This window comes from Girardinichthys multiradiatus, chromosome 17 (assembly GCF_021462225.1).
Source record: "Girardinichthys multiradiatus isolate DD_20200921_A chromosome 17, DD_fGirMul_XY1, whole genome shotgun sequence".
Taxonomy (NCBI): domain Eukaryota; kingdom Metazoa; phylum Chordata; class Actinopteri; order Cyprinodontiformes; family Goodeidae; genus Girardinichthys; species Girardinichthys multiradiatus.
In genome coordinates, this window is record NC_061809.1 from 25,636,806 (window position 1) to 25,656,147 (window position 19,342).

Sequence of the window (19,342 nt, forward strand, 5' to 3'; positions counted from 1 at the left end):
TTGTAGAGGCTCTGTTTTCAAAAATGTAAGTACACCCTATGAACCAGAAGCTGTAGAACCACCTTCAGCTGCGGTTGATGTCATTTTCTGTCTAACTTCATCAGTTTTATATCCCTGCGGAGCAATTTTGTCCCTCTCTTCCTTCCAGTGTTACTTCAGTTCAATAAAAATTTCAGATATTTGTTGCTGCACAGCTTTCTTAAGATCCCACTACAGTATTTTGAGCAGTTTGAGGTCTGGACTTGGACTAGGCCATTAAAACACTTTGATCCTTTTAGTTTTTAGTCATTCTGTTGAAGATTGGCTCCTGCGTTTGGTGCGAGTTTTAGCTGTCGGATAGATGGCCTCACATTTGGCTGAACACCTGCTATGTCTAACTGCAGAATGAGCCCAAATCGTAACTCCTCCACCACAGTGCTTGACAGTTGGTATGCGGTATTGTTTTGTCATGAACTGTACAATTTAACATGCTGAGCCCTATGCAGTCTACAGTGAAGCTCTTGGGCTTTTTGCCATTTCTCTGAGCATTGGGACGTCCGCCCTTGCCAAGATTCCCTGCTGCATTAAATGTCCAATTGGGAATAAGCTTTCTCTCATCACATAGTTTGGAAATACATCATGTTACATCTCTATCTTTCTTACACTGACTGTCATCACATTTTGCTTTATTTTCCAGTCTTTACATTTTGTCTTATCTTATGAAGCGTTGTGTCTTTTTGGACCTTTGCTGAGTCAATGAATGAAGCAGGATCAGTTCCAAACAAAATAAAAACTTGAACACTGAAGAGACTGAGGAGCTTCATCACTAAGCTGCTGTCCTTCAGCTGACGTTCAGCCAAACATGAGCTGACCCTCAGTGGAGGACACAAAATATTAGTGTTGAGGTATAAGGAGGACGAAACTGACCTCAGATCAGATGGGGGAAGTATAAATCCCTTCAGTTGGTCTGATTCGGATTAGAAGAAGAGTGCCGCTCTGTTTCCAACCACGATGATGGTGCTGCTACTGATGATGATGACTACTTTTATCTCTGCTGGTCCTCTGCCTGCTCCATCTCAACACTCGGGGTGAGATACGACCTTAGGTAGCCTTGGTTACCATCTGAAAATTGGCTGCTCTGACTAATGAGGCGTTTACTTTGTTTTCTGTCTGCAGACCTGATGAGCTGAACTCAAAGAGTCATCACATGTTCTCGAACGACAACAATAACTATTATCACCTCTTTGAAAACGATGAAACAAACTTCACCAGGTAAGTCATGTTGAAGGTTTTAAGGCAGAGGGTATATTGTGATGAGATATAAGCAGGAAGTAGAAACATAACACAATAAGACATGTTCTAATTACTCGTAAGCTGAAGTTCTAGAAGCTGGCACCAGTTTTTGTCGAGAGATGTTTTTCAAATGCTGCCAGGCAGAGTAAGAAATAGTCTTCATGTGGCTATATCTATAACAAGGTATCTGTAGATCTTATCCTCAGTGAGCCTTGCTATGTATTGATCTCTAACCATTTTAACGTTTCTGACAAAGACTTCTGTCTTTTCTACATTTAGAGGAAAATTCTGACCAACCAAGTCTTTGCTGACTGTGAGAGGTTGTGCTCATATGATGACACAAATATATACAGTTGTGTTTCATCTACATATTGATATTGGAGTGACCCGAGAATGGTGCCTTGAGGAACTCAACATATCACATTTATTCATTTAGATTTATAATTGCCAAATGACACAATGTAGCTCAAGTATCCTAAGCAGAACTGACTTATCAACCCTCACAGTCAGGTTTGAAATGGTTAAAATAATCATTAGCAGGGTCTAAATTGTGAATAAAAGTGGCACAAGAGTGGAGCCCTGAGGAACCCCATATTGAAAAAGAATCAGAACTGATCAGACATGCTATCAAAAAATCTTTTAAACTAGAAGCTCAATCCCACATTATTGTATCCAATTCAGTCAGATCCAGTGGTTGACAACAGCGCAGATCCTTCAGGTTATTTCATTAAAACCAAAAACAAATAAAAATTTCTTTTTTTTGTCCTCAAATCTTAGTCAGAGCTACAATTATTTTTTTTCTCTTTTTTTCCCTAAGATTTTTACCTAAAGTATAGTTTTCCATTTATTTATTTTTAAGTTATTTAATTTTCCTCATATAGAATGATTTAATACTAAAAAATGTAACATTTGTGCATTTCTTATTTATACTTAATGTAGTTTATTGTACATTGAAAAGGGTTTTTAAATGTAGATATAATTGCTTTTTAGCAGTTCTTTAGTCCCTTTTTAAAAATTTTGCATTTATGTTTTACTGTGTTTAAGTTTAGTTTGGATTTCATTTAATTTGTTTTTATTATTTAATTATTTGTTGGTGTTTTTTTCTTTTTCTTTATTTTTATAAAGTTTGTTTTAGAATTTAATGTTTTCTATCATTTAGCGGCAGGTTGCAGCTACCATAGTATTTTGTTTTCTACATGTAGTTTGGATGAACCTCTGAGGACCTTTACAGTGTCTATCAGAGACTATATGGAGATGATAAAACCTGAGGTGGCTCCTCCTCATTAGTCTCACTTGTCTTTTTGTACAAACCTGCTCTGGTTCTGCTTTCATCTTTCAGGATTGACGCTCATCAGTGCGTTAATGAGACACAGGATGCCAGGTAAGTTTGTCACAGGTCATCCAACCTGAGCCTGATCCACAAAGAAGTTCATTATCAGATTTTAGAGACAAGCTCTGCAGGAATATCAGAAGAAAACGCTGTTCTTATAAAGAAAAAAGTCAGTTTGCTAACCGAGTTGTGTGCTTCTCAGGAACAACATGACAACAAACAGGACAACCTTCCTGTGAGTAAACTCTCCTGTAACTCCTGAACTCCAGCTCCACATTCAGCCATGTTCAAACTGCTCTGTTTGTCTTCCATGTTGGTTCTCCCTCAGAACCCCTGTAAGAATCTTTCCTCATATTAAACACTCAGTGTACCTGCTCAGGTACTCACCTGTGTTCTTCTGAAACAGAGACGGGCGTAAAATCAGGTGTTTGTGTTTCAGGAAACATCCTCCAGAGTACGTTTTACTGCAGAACTTGTGAGCTCTGTCTGATAAATCTTATTGGCTGAAAGGGATTATGTGGGTACAGGAACAACCTTTATGGGTTTATGAAACTCTCAAAACACCATGAAGATGCTTCAGGAAGTCAATAACAAGAACCATAATGTTGTAAAATGGGAGTTTTTACTCTCTTTCCTCCCTGTGCACCACCGGGTCCGTTTCTCTCCAGTTCCGAGACCCAACCTGTAAAACCAGCAAAGTATTTACCTTGTGAAGTAATGAGAAATGGTTAAGTATAAAATCAAGATTTAATGCCAAAATGCGCAGCAGATAAGCAACAAGGGGAGACATATTCAACTACGGCAGCAAAGAGATGATTAAGCTCAATCCTACATCCATAACAATAATTATATTATTAGATGATTACAAACCAAGGTAACTGCAGAATAAATAAAAAAAGTTGAGATGAGACCCACAGGTAATAATCAGACCTCAACCTTCAACTATTTAATAAACTTTATGCACTTATATGCACGATATTCACCCTCTTACAGATTTTTTTCTGCTTTTGCTTTTTTTTGTCACACACATTCTAGTGCATCTAGAGATGATCAAAGATAACCTGAGTAAAGATGATTTATTTTGTTAAGAGACAAGAAACTACGTTGGAAGGTAACAACTTCCATCTAGGGTTTGGGTTAAGTCTTTAACATCACTCTGGAGGAACCTTTTTTTACAGAATTGTTTTAATTCAGTCCTGCTGGAGCAGGTTCCAGCATATGCAACCTGCTTGAGGTCAGGCCACAGCAGTTCAGTCAGATTTAAATCGGTCTTTGATTAGAGCCATCCTAAACCTTCAGTTTATTGTTTTTGAGACATTCAGAGGGGACCTTGCTGGTGTGCTTTGGATCTTGTCCTGCTGTATAATCCAAGCGAACTTGAGCTTAAGGTAAAAAAAAAGAAGCCCAGACGTTCTACATCAGGTTTTTCTGGAAGAGAAGACAATTCATGGTCCCATCAGTTAAGGCAAGTCATCCAGATCCTGAAGCGACAAAGCAGTTCCAGACCATCACACTTAAACACCTTTTTTGATGGTTGGTATGATTTTTTTCTTAAATGTTGTCTAACTTTACACCAGATGTAACAGGACCTGCATTTCCAAAAAGTTCTACTTTTGTCTCGTCTTGGAGTCTTGAGGATCATTAAGATGCTTTTGGTAAATGTTTTTATTCTTTAGCCGGAGCTTTTGTCTTGGAAGTCTCCCATAGACTCCATGAACTCTGATATTAAATAAGGAAATTAAGTCCTGCAGAGCTTTAGAGGTAATTTGGAGTTATTTTGTGTATTTTGAGTCCCAGATGGAGTCATTTTGATACACCTGCCACACCTGAGAAACTTACATTTCTGCTGATCGTGACATAATGTGTTGCTTTTTGAGGTGTTTTGGCCTACTACATGCTGTCATACAGGTCCTATTTAAGTGATTTCTTGATTCTACAGGTTACTGTCAGTAATCAGGCCTGAGTGGTTAGAGAAATTACTGAGAATTTAGCTGCTCTAGTGAATCACAGTTATGGTAAATGGACTGAACTTAAATAGCGCCTTTCCAGTCATACAGACCTCTCAAAGCGCTTTACACCAGAGCCACATTCACCCACTGATACACAGATCAGTAGGTTAAGAGTTAACTTGCACTAGGGAGGAAGCTAGAATCGAACCCACAACCTTCTGATTGCAAGACGACTACTCTTCCTACTGAGCCACAGTATCCTCGTTTTGTTAATACATGATTTCACAAAACTTTTTTTTTCATACAGGGCCAGAAAGGTGATGAGTTCATCAATTAAAATCTGCCTTTTTTTTACTCAGATTATCTTTTATACTAAAATACGTATTTTTGATGATCCAAATTAATTTAAGTGTAATTTTAAAAAAGCAACAACAGAAGGAGTCTGTAAGTGGGCAAACACATTTTCACTGCGCTGTATTGAATTAACCTGGATTTAAAATAAACTTCACTTTAAAAAATAAAGTAGCAGCAAAGATTCATTTTTGTGAGTAGATACCAAAAGTGTTAGCTGTACCACTCTGAAAGAAAAGGACAGAAATGACAGAACATTGCTGAAACTGAATCTTTATTTTTAATTTAAGTAGAAGGTAAATTTAGCATTGTAGCACAGCTACTTCCTACAAGAAGTTAGAAAAAGTAACAGTTTTAAATTCCGGATGGGTTCAAAGGCAGATAGTTATTGTTGAAAGTGTTTTATTTGGTGTTTCTGAGGATTTTACATATTTGTAATAAATGTATGTCCTTTCATTTGATCCAAACATGTTACATAAAACATTACTTACTTACACAAAGTCAGAAAGTGGGAGGTACACAACACAGGAGGCTAGTTTAGTAATATTTGTTGCACATATTCACTTCAAGTTGGCTTCTTTGGAAAGTCTATACCTGAAATCAGTGGTCTAAAGAAGAAAGCCAAGCATCCAAATAGGAAGGAACTGGTCCAAATAGAAGAAATTTATCCAAAACTGAACTCTTTGATTCAGCAAATAAGGTCTGGTTCAAGTCAAATGTCAAAGGTCCAAAGAGAAGTTCCTGGTTTAGATGCAGTGTCTTTTTCCAAATGAAGAGTCAGTGGTGTACTTGGGAAATAAATGGTCTGAGGAGTACGTTAGAAGAGATCCAAATAGGAAGCATTCGGCTTAGACAAAAAGTCAGCGGGTCAAATGGGAAGTGTTGCATCCTAACTGGACTTTAATGATTCAGAGGTATATATTGGGCCAAACAAGTGGTCTCTACTGAAATTAAGCAGTCAGTGGTGAAAACGATAGTGAGTCTATGGATTTAAATACAGTGTATCTCAATTACCCAAACTGGAACCCACTGATTCAAATCAAAATTATTGATCCAAAAGAGAAGTTATTTGTTACAACAAGATTTTGTTGATGCAAAACGACTGTGACCAAGTGAGATGTTGCTGGTTGAAATGGGAAATCAATAACCCTAGGAGAAGGTCAATGCCAAATGGGGAGTAGGTTCAACCAAATAGTCAGTGATCCAAATGAGAGGTGATGGATCTTATCTGGAACAGTGTGAAAGTAAATACTGTTGACCAATCGGAAAATCATCTGTCCCGATGATAAGTCTTTGATACATATGGAGAGTCCGAACTGCCAGGCCCAAAAGGGAAGTCATTGATCTTAACTGGAGGTGAAGAATCCCATCAGAATCCAACATTTAATGGAAATGTTGAACGAGTCTCCTAGCACCTTGGTTCAGGACATTGAGGGTTTTGTCTGTCTTTGTCTGTCCAGAACCATAATTGTGATTCATTTTCTGATACAATTTCCATCGTTTTGTTATAAATTTCAGGAACCCGGAGCAGATTTATTGAGTCGATTAGCGGATTAATTAAGATTAGTTTAAATCTTATAACTAGAAAATACCTGACATGTAGAACTTACTTTCTCCAGAATTCACTCATATGAAACATGTTTTTAGGACATTATAATTTCTCAAGTTATTGATAATTATTTCTGAAGTCTCCATAGCAACCAATAGTATAATGCACAGCACTGATTGTTAATTTGTCATTCTTTCAGAAGATTTTCTTTTCATCCAAGATGCCAAATTAGCCTTTGCAGTTTGACCCACCTCACTGAAGGTCTTCAGTCCGGAGGAGATGAAAAAGCCGGAGGGGCTTCTTCCGATCCTTTTGGACCTGGGAAATGACATCAGAGATATGCCTACTCCTGTCTGACTAGTCTCAGACAGACGCTCTGAGCTCACTCTGATATTTTTGTCTTGGCTCTTTAATAATTTTGAGTTCATTAAGTCATTAGTCATTTTTGAAAAATCTTTATAATAAATATAATTTGTCTCATTTTATTGTCCCATTTTGTCCTGAGAAACCCGTTGCAGTCCCCATTGCAGTTGTAGTCCTCCTTTCTTATTCCGTCCACTTTTTGGAGTACACCACTGGCTGCAAAACAGCCCCACAGCATGATGCTGCCACCACCATCCTTAACAGTTGGCATATATTTTCAAGTCCAAAAACATCACCCTGAATTCTCCAAATATACCCCCTGTCATTATGGCCAAATAGCTCAATCTATCATTTGGTGGCCAAACAAAGAAGTTCAATCTTTCTCAGTGAATCTTAAAAGTTTATTTCAGCTTATTTGATAACTCGTCTGCATATATGACCAACAACGTAACAAACAGGATTGTTGTTAAAAACACGATGAAACATTAACAGGATGATGTAAAACACTTAAAACCACTGATACACAGAGAGACTTGGCTTCTTCAGACATGTTTTGGCAGCTTTGTTTTCTGAGGGGGATGTTATCAGCGAAGGTACTTGAAGATCTGCAGTTTGCTGACTCCACAAGAAAGGTGAATAACGACTGAAGGCCGAACACAACATGTTCAGCTGGACCTGAACGTTGAGGATGGATCCACATAAATTCATGCAGAACGAAATGTACACTGAGCAGGTGAGTCTACAAACTCTGAAAATATATATTTTTTAAGCAGCCGAGTTTGTGGATTCCCAGTTTGTGCCTCTAAGGGTCTGCTTTTGTAGGATTACAGAAAAATGTTTGCAGTGAAGCAGATTTCTCTGACAGCTGCTGAAGGACATCATCCAAACTAAAAATGTTTCGTTGGAAATTTTAATTTTGTGTCTAAATGAGATACAACACAAGAAAACTACTAATGCGCATCAAGGCTTTATCTCTAAACTCTGGATTTCATGAAACTACTGCATATGCTGAGAAGCCAGGGATCCAACTGTCAACAATGAAATAAATGTGGTGTTTTTGCACCAAAAGCTGATTAGGTCTGAATAATGTCTGATTCTAGAGTCAGTTCTTTTGGGTTCCACAAAAATCTTGCCGGGAGGCATGAATCATTGGATTTGTCTTATTAACAAACAGATGTCTAAATGTCACAGTTAATTTGTAATTGACAAAACCATCTCTTCAGCTCTCCAAGGTCATCAGAGTCCTCAGCCCTTATAAAGCCTGATCATTGATTTACAGCACAAGACGTCTGGAGGTTCTGACCTTTAAGTAACAAATTTTATGGAGGGGCTGTCATTAACTGTATATCTCCTCTGAAAGATGGGTCTTTCAGAGGACCCCACATTTAGAGGTGCAAGCTTTTGGAGGTATCTTTCTGAGGGCCCATCTGTTGGATAGCTGCCATTAGAAGGATTGGTTCTTAGAAAGACTTGTCTTTCAGAGGAATCACCCTTTGAAGAGCTAATCATTTGGAGGACATATCAGTTGCAGGTTGAACGTCCTGAATTGAGACCCAGCTCATGGTTGTTACTCACCATCAGAGTCATTCATGTTATTGAGAAACACCTGATGAGTTCCCATTACTCTGAACCCCCCAAAAATACCTGAGCCTCAGGATGTTTTTGGTGGTGATGCATTTTAAGTTATCTGTGTCAGCTTTTAAAATTCCTTCCTCTTAGAGAACCCAGCCCTTAGAGAGCTGAACGTCTGAAGGAATGATTGTACAGAAAGCTTGTCTTTTGGAGTGCCTGTCATAAGACGAATTTGTCCTTAAGTGGACATGTCCTACATAGGACCGGCAACTGGACACATCCTTTGAAGGACTCAACTTTTAGAGGACCCAGCTTTTGCAGGAATCATCTTTCGAAGGACAAGGCCTTTAAAGGATTTGTCCTTGGAAGGATTAAGCCCTTGAAATGGGGTCCAGCTCATAATCATGTCTTAGCTTTAAAAGCTTCCTTAGTTTTGAGAAACATCCTATAAATTCTGGTCATTTTGGCTATGCCCACCGACAGGGGGGAACAAACTGGTCTGTTGTCCTGGGTTCAGGATAGGAGCCCAGGTTTGGGGAGGGGGACCAAACTTTAGTGTGAAGGCCAGAGAAAGTGATGCAAGAGCGGCATATGGAGAAATCAGCTTTCAAAGGCAACCTCTTTTTGGAGGGGGCTGAACTTTGAAGGGCTGGATCTTTTGATCTGTATTTGAAGAACCTGTCATTATAAAGACCTGTACTTTGAAGTATCTTTAAGAGGGCCTGGCTTTCAAGCAAGTAATCTTTGGAAGGGCAAGACCTTTAAAGTGTCCTTCCTTTGGAGAATGAAGTTTCTGAATTGGGACCCAGCTATTGGTAGTTTTTCAAGATCAGAGACCTCATTATCATTAAGAAAGACCCTTTTTTCCCATCACTTTGATTGCCACAGTTTTGTGTTCTGTTTGTCTTTATGATGCTGGTACAAAACCAATCTAACAGTGCCAGACTGAGTGGGAAAAAATACTGGTTCTAAGAAAGAACTAGAACCAGTTTGGTGGAACACCCCATAGCTGGATTTAGGCAGTGATAGATTGTATATACTCTACACATGGTCAAGGATTGGGTCTACAAAGGATCCAGCCTTTAGTGGACCAGGCTTTTGGAGGAGTCATCTTTCAGAATATCTGTATTCTGAAGGCCCCAGCCTACTCTTCAAGAAAAACTTCAAACTGAATGCCCCTGATGGATCTCTTTCTAATCCTTGGAGGATTTAGCCATTGCACATCTGCAATAGTCTCAACCTCTTAACTATCTGCTAATATTCTAAGGGAATCAAGGTAATAAAAAAACCCTCAAAGTTGCATGTTGATAAATGATTGTTTATAGCACAGTAAATATTTAATATTTGATATATTTGGCTGTCTTTTCTATTTTATGCCCTGACTCAGAATAATTTTACATCAACCCTGAGTTTATGGATGTTCATGCTTAAAATTCACTGTACTTTATAATGCCCATGTACATTTGGTGCTAAAGGGATTTTTTTGCGTGTAATTTAGAAATACTACACATAAAAATAAATATACATCTCTGAATTTGCTTCACTGGAGGCACAAACTGAACCAGAGTTACCACGGATACATGGATTTGACTTCATGATCCACAATGATCCAGTAAAAACATTTAAGGAGTGCTAACAAAGGATATTGTGCCAGAACTTAGGCTGAACATTGATCTACACAGTACATGGATAGCAGCATCAAGGACATAGAACACAGTTTATAAGTGCAGAAAACTGAGAACAACTAAGAGAACAGGAGTAGATTCTCAAACAGAGCCATTTTAATGAAAACTGCTTGGACTTTTTAAATGAGGTTGTTAGCTGCCAATTAAACCTCATTATCTTCGTCAAGTTGCTGTGGATTAAAATGCTTCCTTTTTTTCCATTTTATGGAATTATGTGAGAAAAGCTTGAGTATCGCCATACTATGACCTACATAGTGGCAGGTTGTCTCCACACTTCACATGCCCGCCCTTATTATGAAAAGACCAAAGCTCTTTTCTCACTATTTTGGCAGGTTTATTTGTAACCAATTGAAAAAAAAAGTAAACTACTAACAAAAATATTGAAGTTGGAAAATCATAAAAACAAGCTTATGTCGGTGCAAAAATGTTGGCTGTGGCTGCAACCCAACAGCCGTTTAAGCAATTCTTTTATTTTGAAGTTAAATTTTTAAAAACAAACATCAATTTAATGGGTTTAAAGCTTTCTCTCTTTTTTTTTTTTTTTTTACTTTAAATCATTAATTTAAAATGTAACAATTCGTTGATTAACCATTTTTGTTTGACAATCAAATAACAGAAAAAATGGTAGAAAAACATAAAACCACTTATATTTTCCTAAAACCTATAGGTTTATTTCCCTGGATCTTAAAGGGTGTTTTCAGAACTTACAATTTGCCTTCCATGGTTTTCAGTAACTTACTTGTTACGTTCCTAAAGCTCAGAGGCTATTTTAATGGGACTTTTCGGTTACTTTCCCTGGGGATGTTGGTTACTTCCATGTATCTTAAAGGGTACTGCCAGGACTTGCAGGTTACTTTCTATTAATTTTCAAAAGCTTGGCGTTCATTTTCCAGGGACTCAAAAATCCCTTTAGTGTGACTATGTAGGCTCTTTCCTGGAGCTTATAGGTTACTTTTCAGGAACTTACAGGATAACCTGCTAGGTCTTATTGGTCAGTTTCATGGACGTTTTTTTATTTATGAACAGGTTATTTTCCTGGAACTTAAAAGGTGCTTCAGGGACCTAGAGGTTTCCCAAAGCTTACAGATTGATTTCCTGGAACTTACTGAGGGCTTTCCCAAGAGTTACAGTTTATTTTTCCAAGATGTATTGGTTACTTTCCTGAAACCTACAAGGTATTTATGAAACTTGCTGTTTCATTTCCAGAACACATTGGTTCTGAAAATAACCTTTATTGTCTCTCTGTGGGGAAATGCTGGTGTACTAGCAGCAAATTGACAGGAAAGTTGAAGCAAGCAGATTCACACAAAGGTTAAGATATAAAAACCTAAAGGAAGAATAAGAGACTTAGGTTTTTATCTTTAAAGAATTGACAAGTAACTTGCAATTTCTGGAAAGAAGCCTGTAAGTTTTATTAGAGTAAGCTATAGGTTCAACAAATTCAATAGTATATTACAGGAAAATGCATGTCTATGTTTAGGGAAAGTACCTCATAATTTAAAGAACAACAGTTTTTGAGAAAGTAATGTGTAATTTCCAGCAAAGTAACCTGTAGTTTATAAGAAAATAAAATGTAAGGTGCCCATATGTAACCATATGGTTTTCCAAAACTAACCTGCATTTTCCAAGAAAGTAACCATTAAGTTTTAGGAAAGTACAGGTGAAAAAATGTTGAGACACAGGTTTTAAAGTGTGTTTTGTTTTATTTCTGTCAGTTTGTGAGTTATCTAGAAAATAAAACAAAATTCAAAAGAAATGCAGTGGAAATTTAACTTGATTTTTTTCATTTACTTTAGACTCTGTTTGAGAACTGAGAGTGTCTTTCATCTTTTTCTGGAGAACGCACTCAGTCCTTTTTGTGACTTCCCATTTTCGTATTGATATGTCGGTACAAGAGAACAGCAAGAAGAACAGGCCACACAAAGGTAGAGCATTCTAAATACTTCAGATTTAGGCGCCTGAACTTACAGAAGACATAATCTAAAAAGTACCCCCAGCTTAGACGAGCTGATGGGTCTGCCCCAAACTGTGTGACCCTGAATGTATCGTCTCTGGTATCTGAGATAGGCTATGGCTTTGGAAGGGGGTGTATCAGAGGAAAAACATCCAAACATCCATCCTTTAAAATTTTTTGATATGGTTAATTTTCATTTTTTTCCTTTCATCTGTCTCACATCATTTTAGAAAAATAGAAATCAGGAAAACATTATTACAAAAATAAACCAAAATGTTCGTCCAGATTCTACATCCACATGACAACTTCACAGAAATATGGACTTATATTGCACAGCAAGGGATTTCCTCCGATAGGAAGTAAATCACTGACACAATCTGTAAAAAAAAAAAAGAAACACGTTAAAATGATCCAAAGATGAAAATCCTGGACATGGTTGATTGTTTTTTCTTCATTTCCACAAAGAGACAGCAGCTTGATTCCCAGGCCCTCCTTCATCCATCAGGAAGAAAATACTCTTCAGAAAGCTGCTCCGAGGGAAGAGTAAAAATCCAAAAACACAGGATGAGTTTTGGTTGAAGGCACAGAGTTCCACGAACAGGAATGTTGATACTGACTGGAAGCGCATCAAATGGCTCCATTCCTGCGGTCCGATTGTCTCCCCTGATGGTTGGAGGGCAGGGCTTCGAGTCTCTGCGGAGACAAGAAAACACAGAGAAGACAAGGATTTACTTTTCCTTTAAATTATTCCTCATCCCCGCCACTGAATTCATGCTGATTAAGTTTTTGTGGTGCAATAATCTGTTCACAGGCCTCTATAGCCTTCCATAGAAGAGTGACAAGAAGAAAGTCATATAAACTCCTGTTTGGAGATTGAAACAAATGCTGCAGAGTACAGCAAACATGTGCAAGAAAGTCAGATGAGACCCAAATTGAACTTTTAATTAATACTGAACATCACCCTAAACTAACCATACCCACAGTGAAAGATGGTGGTAGCAGCATCATGCTGTGGGAATGCTTTTACTCAGTATCAAGAGGAACCGGTCCAGAATTGATGGATGGAGCAAAACACAGGACAATCCTGGTAGAAAACATTGTTGCAGGACAACATTTCTAAACATACAACCAAAGCAACAGTAGATTGGTTTGGATCAAAACACATTCATGTGCTACAATGGTCTAGTCAAAGTCCAGACCTAAATCCAATTAGAATCTGTAGCACAACTTGAATGTTCCGAGACTCTTTCTTTCCAGTCTGAATGAGTTTGAGCTATTTTGAAAAGAAAAAAAACAAACATTTTGGTCTCAAACGGTGCAAAGCTGGTAGAAACATACAAGGTTTTTACACAAGACGTTTAAATGCAAATGGACACCACACTTTTCAGATTTTTATGTGTAAAACATTTTAATAACCTTGTATCTTTTTCCCTTTACTTCAGAATTATGCACTACTTTGTCGTTATCACATTATCCCAATAATACAAATCTGGGGCTGTAACCTGACAAAGTTTGAAATTATTTCAAGATGGATGAATACTTTTGTGAGGTGTTGTGAGCAGAAATCCGGTTCCTTTACTGATGAAACGTTTGTAGCAGCTCCCAGCCATCCTCAGGGTGGGAGATCTCTCCAGGCTACTCCACTGCTCAGGGTCTTTATGCGCCTCCACCCCCACCTTAACTCCTCAAAGTTAATCCTTGCATCAGCGGCAGATGGTCCAGGGAGCATCCACGGCTGTGCCCTCAACCGCTCCTGTAGTTATGAATGATTGCCCGGCCATGGGCATTAAGTTGGATCAGTGTAATCCATCGCAGCATATGCAGCACCCAAATCCAGGGGAGAGGAGGACTTTCCTTCTTTGATTTCCCTCCATAAAGACCATCCAAGAAGGTCTGGAGGTGTTAGCTTAGCTCGTCTTTCCTTTCTGACGCTCACTCATCACAATGCAGATTGGCATCGAGGCATCCACCGTCCAAGGTTGTGTCTCTTTAGCCCACTTTAACCTAATTTTCTTCTGTATAGGTGATAATGATGCCTCTAGTTTGAGTTTTCCTTCAGCCGAACCCTGACAGTTCACTCAGTAATTTACTCCTCTTTCTCTGCCCTGATGCTTTGATGCTCTCCTCGGTCTACATGAACATTTCCCCTTTAAAATGTCAAAGTTTGTTTTCAGTGACAGCCTCAGGTCTTGAACTCATGGACAGCACCAGATGCTGGGTTTCCACCTTTTAAATGCTCTGCCAGGGCTTTACAGTGACTTTTAGTTGCTGTTTCTTTGTGGGCCTTTCTCTCTGAAGTGTAGTCTTTAACAACTGAGATCTATGCTTATTTTGGTTAGGATCAGGTGTCTGACTTGGCCATTCAAGAATAATCCACTTCAATAAACTTCTGGGTTGCTTTGACTGTCTGTTTTGGGTCATTCTCCATCTGTATTATGAAATGCAGCCCAATCAGTTTGATTGCATTTAGCTGGCTTTGAGGAGACTCTGAACAAGTCATTGTTGATTTGGCTGCTTCTTTCCTCTGTCCTCGGACTGGTAGGACAGGGCAAGGCCATTAAGAGCATTAAAAGCAAATAAAAGGACTTTAAAATAAATCCAAGTTTTCGTGTGCCAGTTCAAAGACGTGCAGCAGGGGGCAGCGGTGGTGTTGCAGGGGTAAAATATGTTCAGAGGCTTTAATTCTCAACGCAAGCTGTCACGGGTTTGAGTCCCAGCCCTTTAACCTTTGCTGCATTTCTTCCCCCCTCTCTCCACCTGTTTCCTGTCAGCTCATTTAAAAATAGTCAAAAATAAGAAAATAAAGGCAACTAATGCTGCAAAAAACATTTAAAACAAAAAAGACATGCAGCAGCATTCTGTATCCTCTGAAGCCAAGAGATACAGGATTCACTGATTCCTTCATAAAGTGCTTTGGAGTGATCCAGCCGAGCGTTTACAAAGGCTTGGATTACTTTCAAAATGCCGCTAAAAGAAAACTGGTTTTACTTTAGTGAAATGGAAACTGCTCTGATGTGATTTTCTAACTTTAGTTCAGCATCCATTTTGAACCCTAGGTCATTAACAGTTGGTCTGATTCACTGAGCCAAGGGGGGTCTAAGTGGAGGTTCCTCACTTCAGTCTCATTGTACTTACTAACATTTGCAGCCATCCAGGCTTTATGTCATCCAGACATAAAAACAGAGGACTCAAAGAGTTGGAGTCCTTTTTCTTTAGTGGGACTTATATCTGGGAATCATATGTGTGACAATGAAAGGTGATCACATATTTTAAAATAAAGCTAGGAGGGAACAGGTAGAGAGTGAAGAGGAGGGGGCCTACAATTTTGCCCTGTGGGACCCCACAAAGGAGAGGAGCAGAGGAAGGCACATGGTCATCAAGAAAGACACACAAAATGGCTGATTGTATACTGTGTAAAGATTTCAAACCAGACAGTAAAACCTTCTGTTCTGTTCTTTCAAGTATGCCATCAGTTGGTTGTAGACCACCTTCTCAAGGATGGCAGTTTAGAAAATGGCCTTTAATTAGCAAGATCAGAGGGGTCAATGTTTTCTGGGACCACACCAGACAGACTGCTATTCAAAAGAGCAAGGGCCAAATGCCCTACAGTGAGGAAAACCTCTTTAAATAATCATCAATAAACACACTAGTGTCCCAGTGCTCCTGGCAGCCATGTACGCTCAAGCCATCACATTGCCTTCGCTGTGTTTTACAGACGATGTGGTATGCCTCGGATCATTGCCCATGATAATGGGATAATGTTAAGGAGCTGAAAATGAGTCTGCACATTATGTTCATGTCCCCATTATTTAACTATACCTGGAATATGGTTTAGTAAACAGGTCAAATAAAAACTTGTGTCAGTGTCCAAATGTACATAGTTACATGCATATTTTAACGTTAAGGAAATAAATTACAATAGTTAACATTGTTCTGTTTGCATTACATCGCTTTTCTTTATTGTAAATGACTCCATTCTTCAGTTGAGATCTCTACCTGTGGTTCGTTTTAAAAGATCATAAGGTTGCTGCAGAAACAAGTTCAATCTCTTCATTATAAAGCAAGTTTATAGTTTTTTGTAAATTGTCAAGCTTGTTCTGAAGCTCATGTGTTTATTTAATTCTCTGGCTTCCACTAGGAGGAGCTGCAGGATCTCTACACAGGAATTTGTTTTGAGGCTGCTCTGTTCTGCTCACTTCAGTTGCTCTGGTGTAAGGTGTCTCTATACAGGTCCTTCTCAAAATATTAGCATATTGTGATAAAGTTCATTATTTTCCATAATGTAATGATGAAAATTTAACATTCATATATTTTAGATTCATTGCACACTAACTGAAATATTTCAGGTCTTTTATTGTCTTAATACGGATGATTTTGGCATACAGCTCATGAAAACCCAAAATTCATATCTCACAAAATTAGCATATTTCATCCAACCAATAAAAGAAAAGTGTTTTTAATACAAAAAACATCAACCTTCAAATAATCATGTACAGTTATGCACTCAATACTTGGTCGGGAATCCTTTTGCAGAAATGACTGCTTCAATGCGGCGTGGCATGGAGGCAATCAGCCTGTGGCACTGCTGAGGTCTTATGGAGGCCCAGGATGCTTCGATAGCGGCCTTTAGCTCATCCAGAGTGTTGGGTCTTGAGTCTCTCAACGTTCTCTTCACAATATCCCACAGATTCTCTATGGGGTTCAGGTCAGGAGAGTTGGCAGGCCAATTGAGCACAGTGATACCATGGTCAGTAAACCATTTACCAGTGGTTTTGGCACTGTGAGCAGGTGCCAGGTCGTGCTGAAAAATGAAATCTTCATCTCCATAAAGCTTTTCAGCAGATGGAAGCATGAAGTGCTCCAAAATCTCCTGATAGCTAGCTGCATTGACCCTGCCCTTGATAAAACACAGTGGACCAACACCAGCAGCTGACACGGCACCCCAGACCATCACTGACTGTGGGTACTTGACACTGGACTTCTGGCATTTTGGCATTTCCTTCTCCCCAGTCTTCCTCCAGACTCTGGCACCTTGATTTCCGAATGACATGCAGAATTTGCTTTCATCCGAAAAAAGTACTTTGGACCACTGAGCAACAGTCCAGTGCTGGTTCTCTGTAGCCCAGGTCTGGGGAATGCGGCACCTGTAGCCCATTTCCTGCACACGCCTGTGCACGGTGGCTCTGGATGTTTCTACTCCAGACTCAGTCCACTGCTTCCGCATGTCCCCCAAGGTCTGGAATCGGCCCTTCTCCACAATCTTCCTCAGGGTCCGGTCACCTCTTCTCATTGTGCAGCGTATTCTGCCACACTTTTTCCTTCCCACAGACTTCCCACTGAGGTGCCTTGATACAGCACTCTGGGAACAGCCTATTTGTTCAGAAATGTCTTTCTGTGTCTTACCCTCTTGCTTGAGGGTGTCAATAGTGACCTCCTGGACAGCAGTCAGGTCGGCAGTCTTACCCATGATTGGGGTTTTGAGTGATGAACCAGGCTGGGAGTTTTAAAGGCCTCAGGAATCGTTTGCAGGTGTTTAGAGTTAACTCGTTGATTCAGATGATTAGGTTCATAGCTCGTTTAGAGACCCTTTTAATGATATGCTAATTTTGTGAGATAGGAATGTTGCCAAAATCATCCGTATTAAGACAATAAAAGACCTGAAATATTTCAGTTAGTGTGCAATGAATCTAAAATATATGAATGTTAAATTTTCATCATGACATTATGGAAAATAATGAACTTTATCACAATATGCTTATATTTTGAGAAGGACCTGTAGTTCCTGATAAATAGATCTCTGAGAGTCAGTGAAGCACTGCGATCAGGACTGACCCGCTTCTTTAAATGTTTGGGCTGAAGCTGACTCACTTACGCACTCTTTAACCTTTGCAGATGTAATTTTACATTAACGTGGAAATTAGCCATTTTGGTGTGCACGCTCCAGTGGTCACATTAAACTCTGGGTGACGTAAAGATGAAACAGGTTGTGTTTTCTGCAGACATCTCGGATTGTGTGCATGCATGTTTTGTGTTTGCATGTTGAGCGCAGGCTGCAGAGATTAAGTTGTGTCCTCCCTTTTACTGACTCTGATTAAAAGCACAATCAAAGCAGTTTGATGTGATGATTCACTGCTGAGGCTGTGAAACATCGCGCTAACCTGGAGGGCTCTTCTTGTTTTGTTTTTGTCTCCCTGCTGTTGCTGTCAGCTCACAGAGGATGATAGATTTTCTGGTTCTGCTTCCACCTCTACTTTGCAGTCATCCTTTGTTGCCAAGGTGACAGCTTCCCATAACCCGAAACAGCTGAGTTGGCACGGAACCCTGCCTGACCTTGACCCCCGTCCTCTGACTCGGACGACCACGACAATAAGCGTTTCGCTCGAGGGTCATTTGCAGCAGTCACTTCGGGTCTGTGCGCAGCATTGTGAAGTCGTGCTATGAGGCTAATGAGCTGAAAATAAAACATGACAGCGACGATGCACCAAGTCCTAACAGTGACTGTATACATTCAGTTCACTTACAATCATGGGAAAGACCAACAGAACGCCCTAATTCAAATTCTTCTTCAGGACAACAACATCCCATGATGCACCATGATGCACCAGCTCCTAGAAGCACCTTCAGCCAGTATCCCCACACCCTTCGGCTTCTGATTCAGAGGCGGCTAAGCCCATACCCCCTACGCCACTAAGTAATGTATTTATTATTAAAGAACAAATGAATTGAAATTGCTTCGGTCAGTTTTTCTCGCAATCAGACATTCTCTCCATGGAGAAGTTTAACTTTGATAGAGGTATGCAAGGAGGAGACCTTTATTCTCTAAGAAAAATATGGTTTGAATAAAGTTTATCAGAGAGAACGAAGACAAAGACCAGGACTGGAGAAGAAGCGAACCATGCAACATGACAATGACACAAAACATACCAGTAAATCCCCCCAAAACTGGCTGAGAATAAAGAGAAGAAAAGACTTGGGCCTAATCAAAGGCCAGATGTAGATGCTATTGAGATGCTCTGGGGTAAATTGAAACAGGTTGAACATGTGAAAAAAAACCTCAAACATTTCACAGCTGAAAGTGAGGAGTGATGCAAACTTTCCCCAGACCGAAGTCAGAGACTGGTAAAGCAAGACAAATGGATCAAGGAATGGGTGGACAGGTGGACAACCAGATGGACAGACGGATAGAAAGGGATAGGTTAAGGAATCAAAAGATGAGTACAAAACAAAATAAATATATTTAATTAACAGCATAGAAATTCAGATATTTATCATACTGATGATAAGGTAGAGAATAAAGTCTGCAAATCTAAAATATGT

The 19,342-nt window shown here is 39.3% G+C and overlaps 1 protein-coding gene across 1 annotated transcript in view; it reads right to left on the bottom strand.

Moving 5' to 3' along the window:
- Nucleotides 1-7,194: 7,194 nt before the first annotated feature.
- LOC124882716 (potassium voltage-gated channel subfamily A member 1) overlaps nucleotides 7,195-19,342 on the bottom strand; it is a 43,169-nt gene continuing 31,021 nt past the window's right edge. Inside the window, exon 2 of the mRNA XM_047389228.1 lies at nucleotides 7,195-12,718. The gene's annotated coding sequence lies outside the window, so the exon portion shown is untranslated. The remainder of the gene's footprint in view (nucleotides 12,719-19,342) is intronic.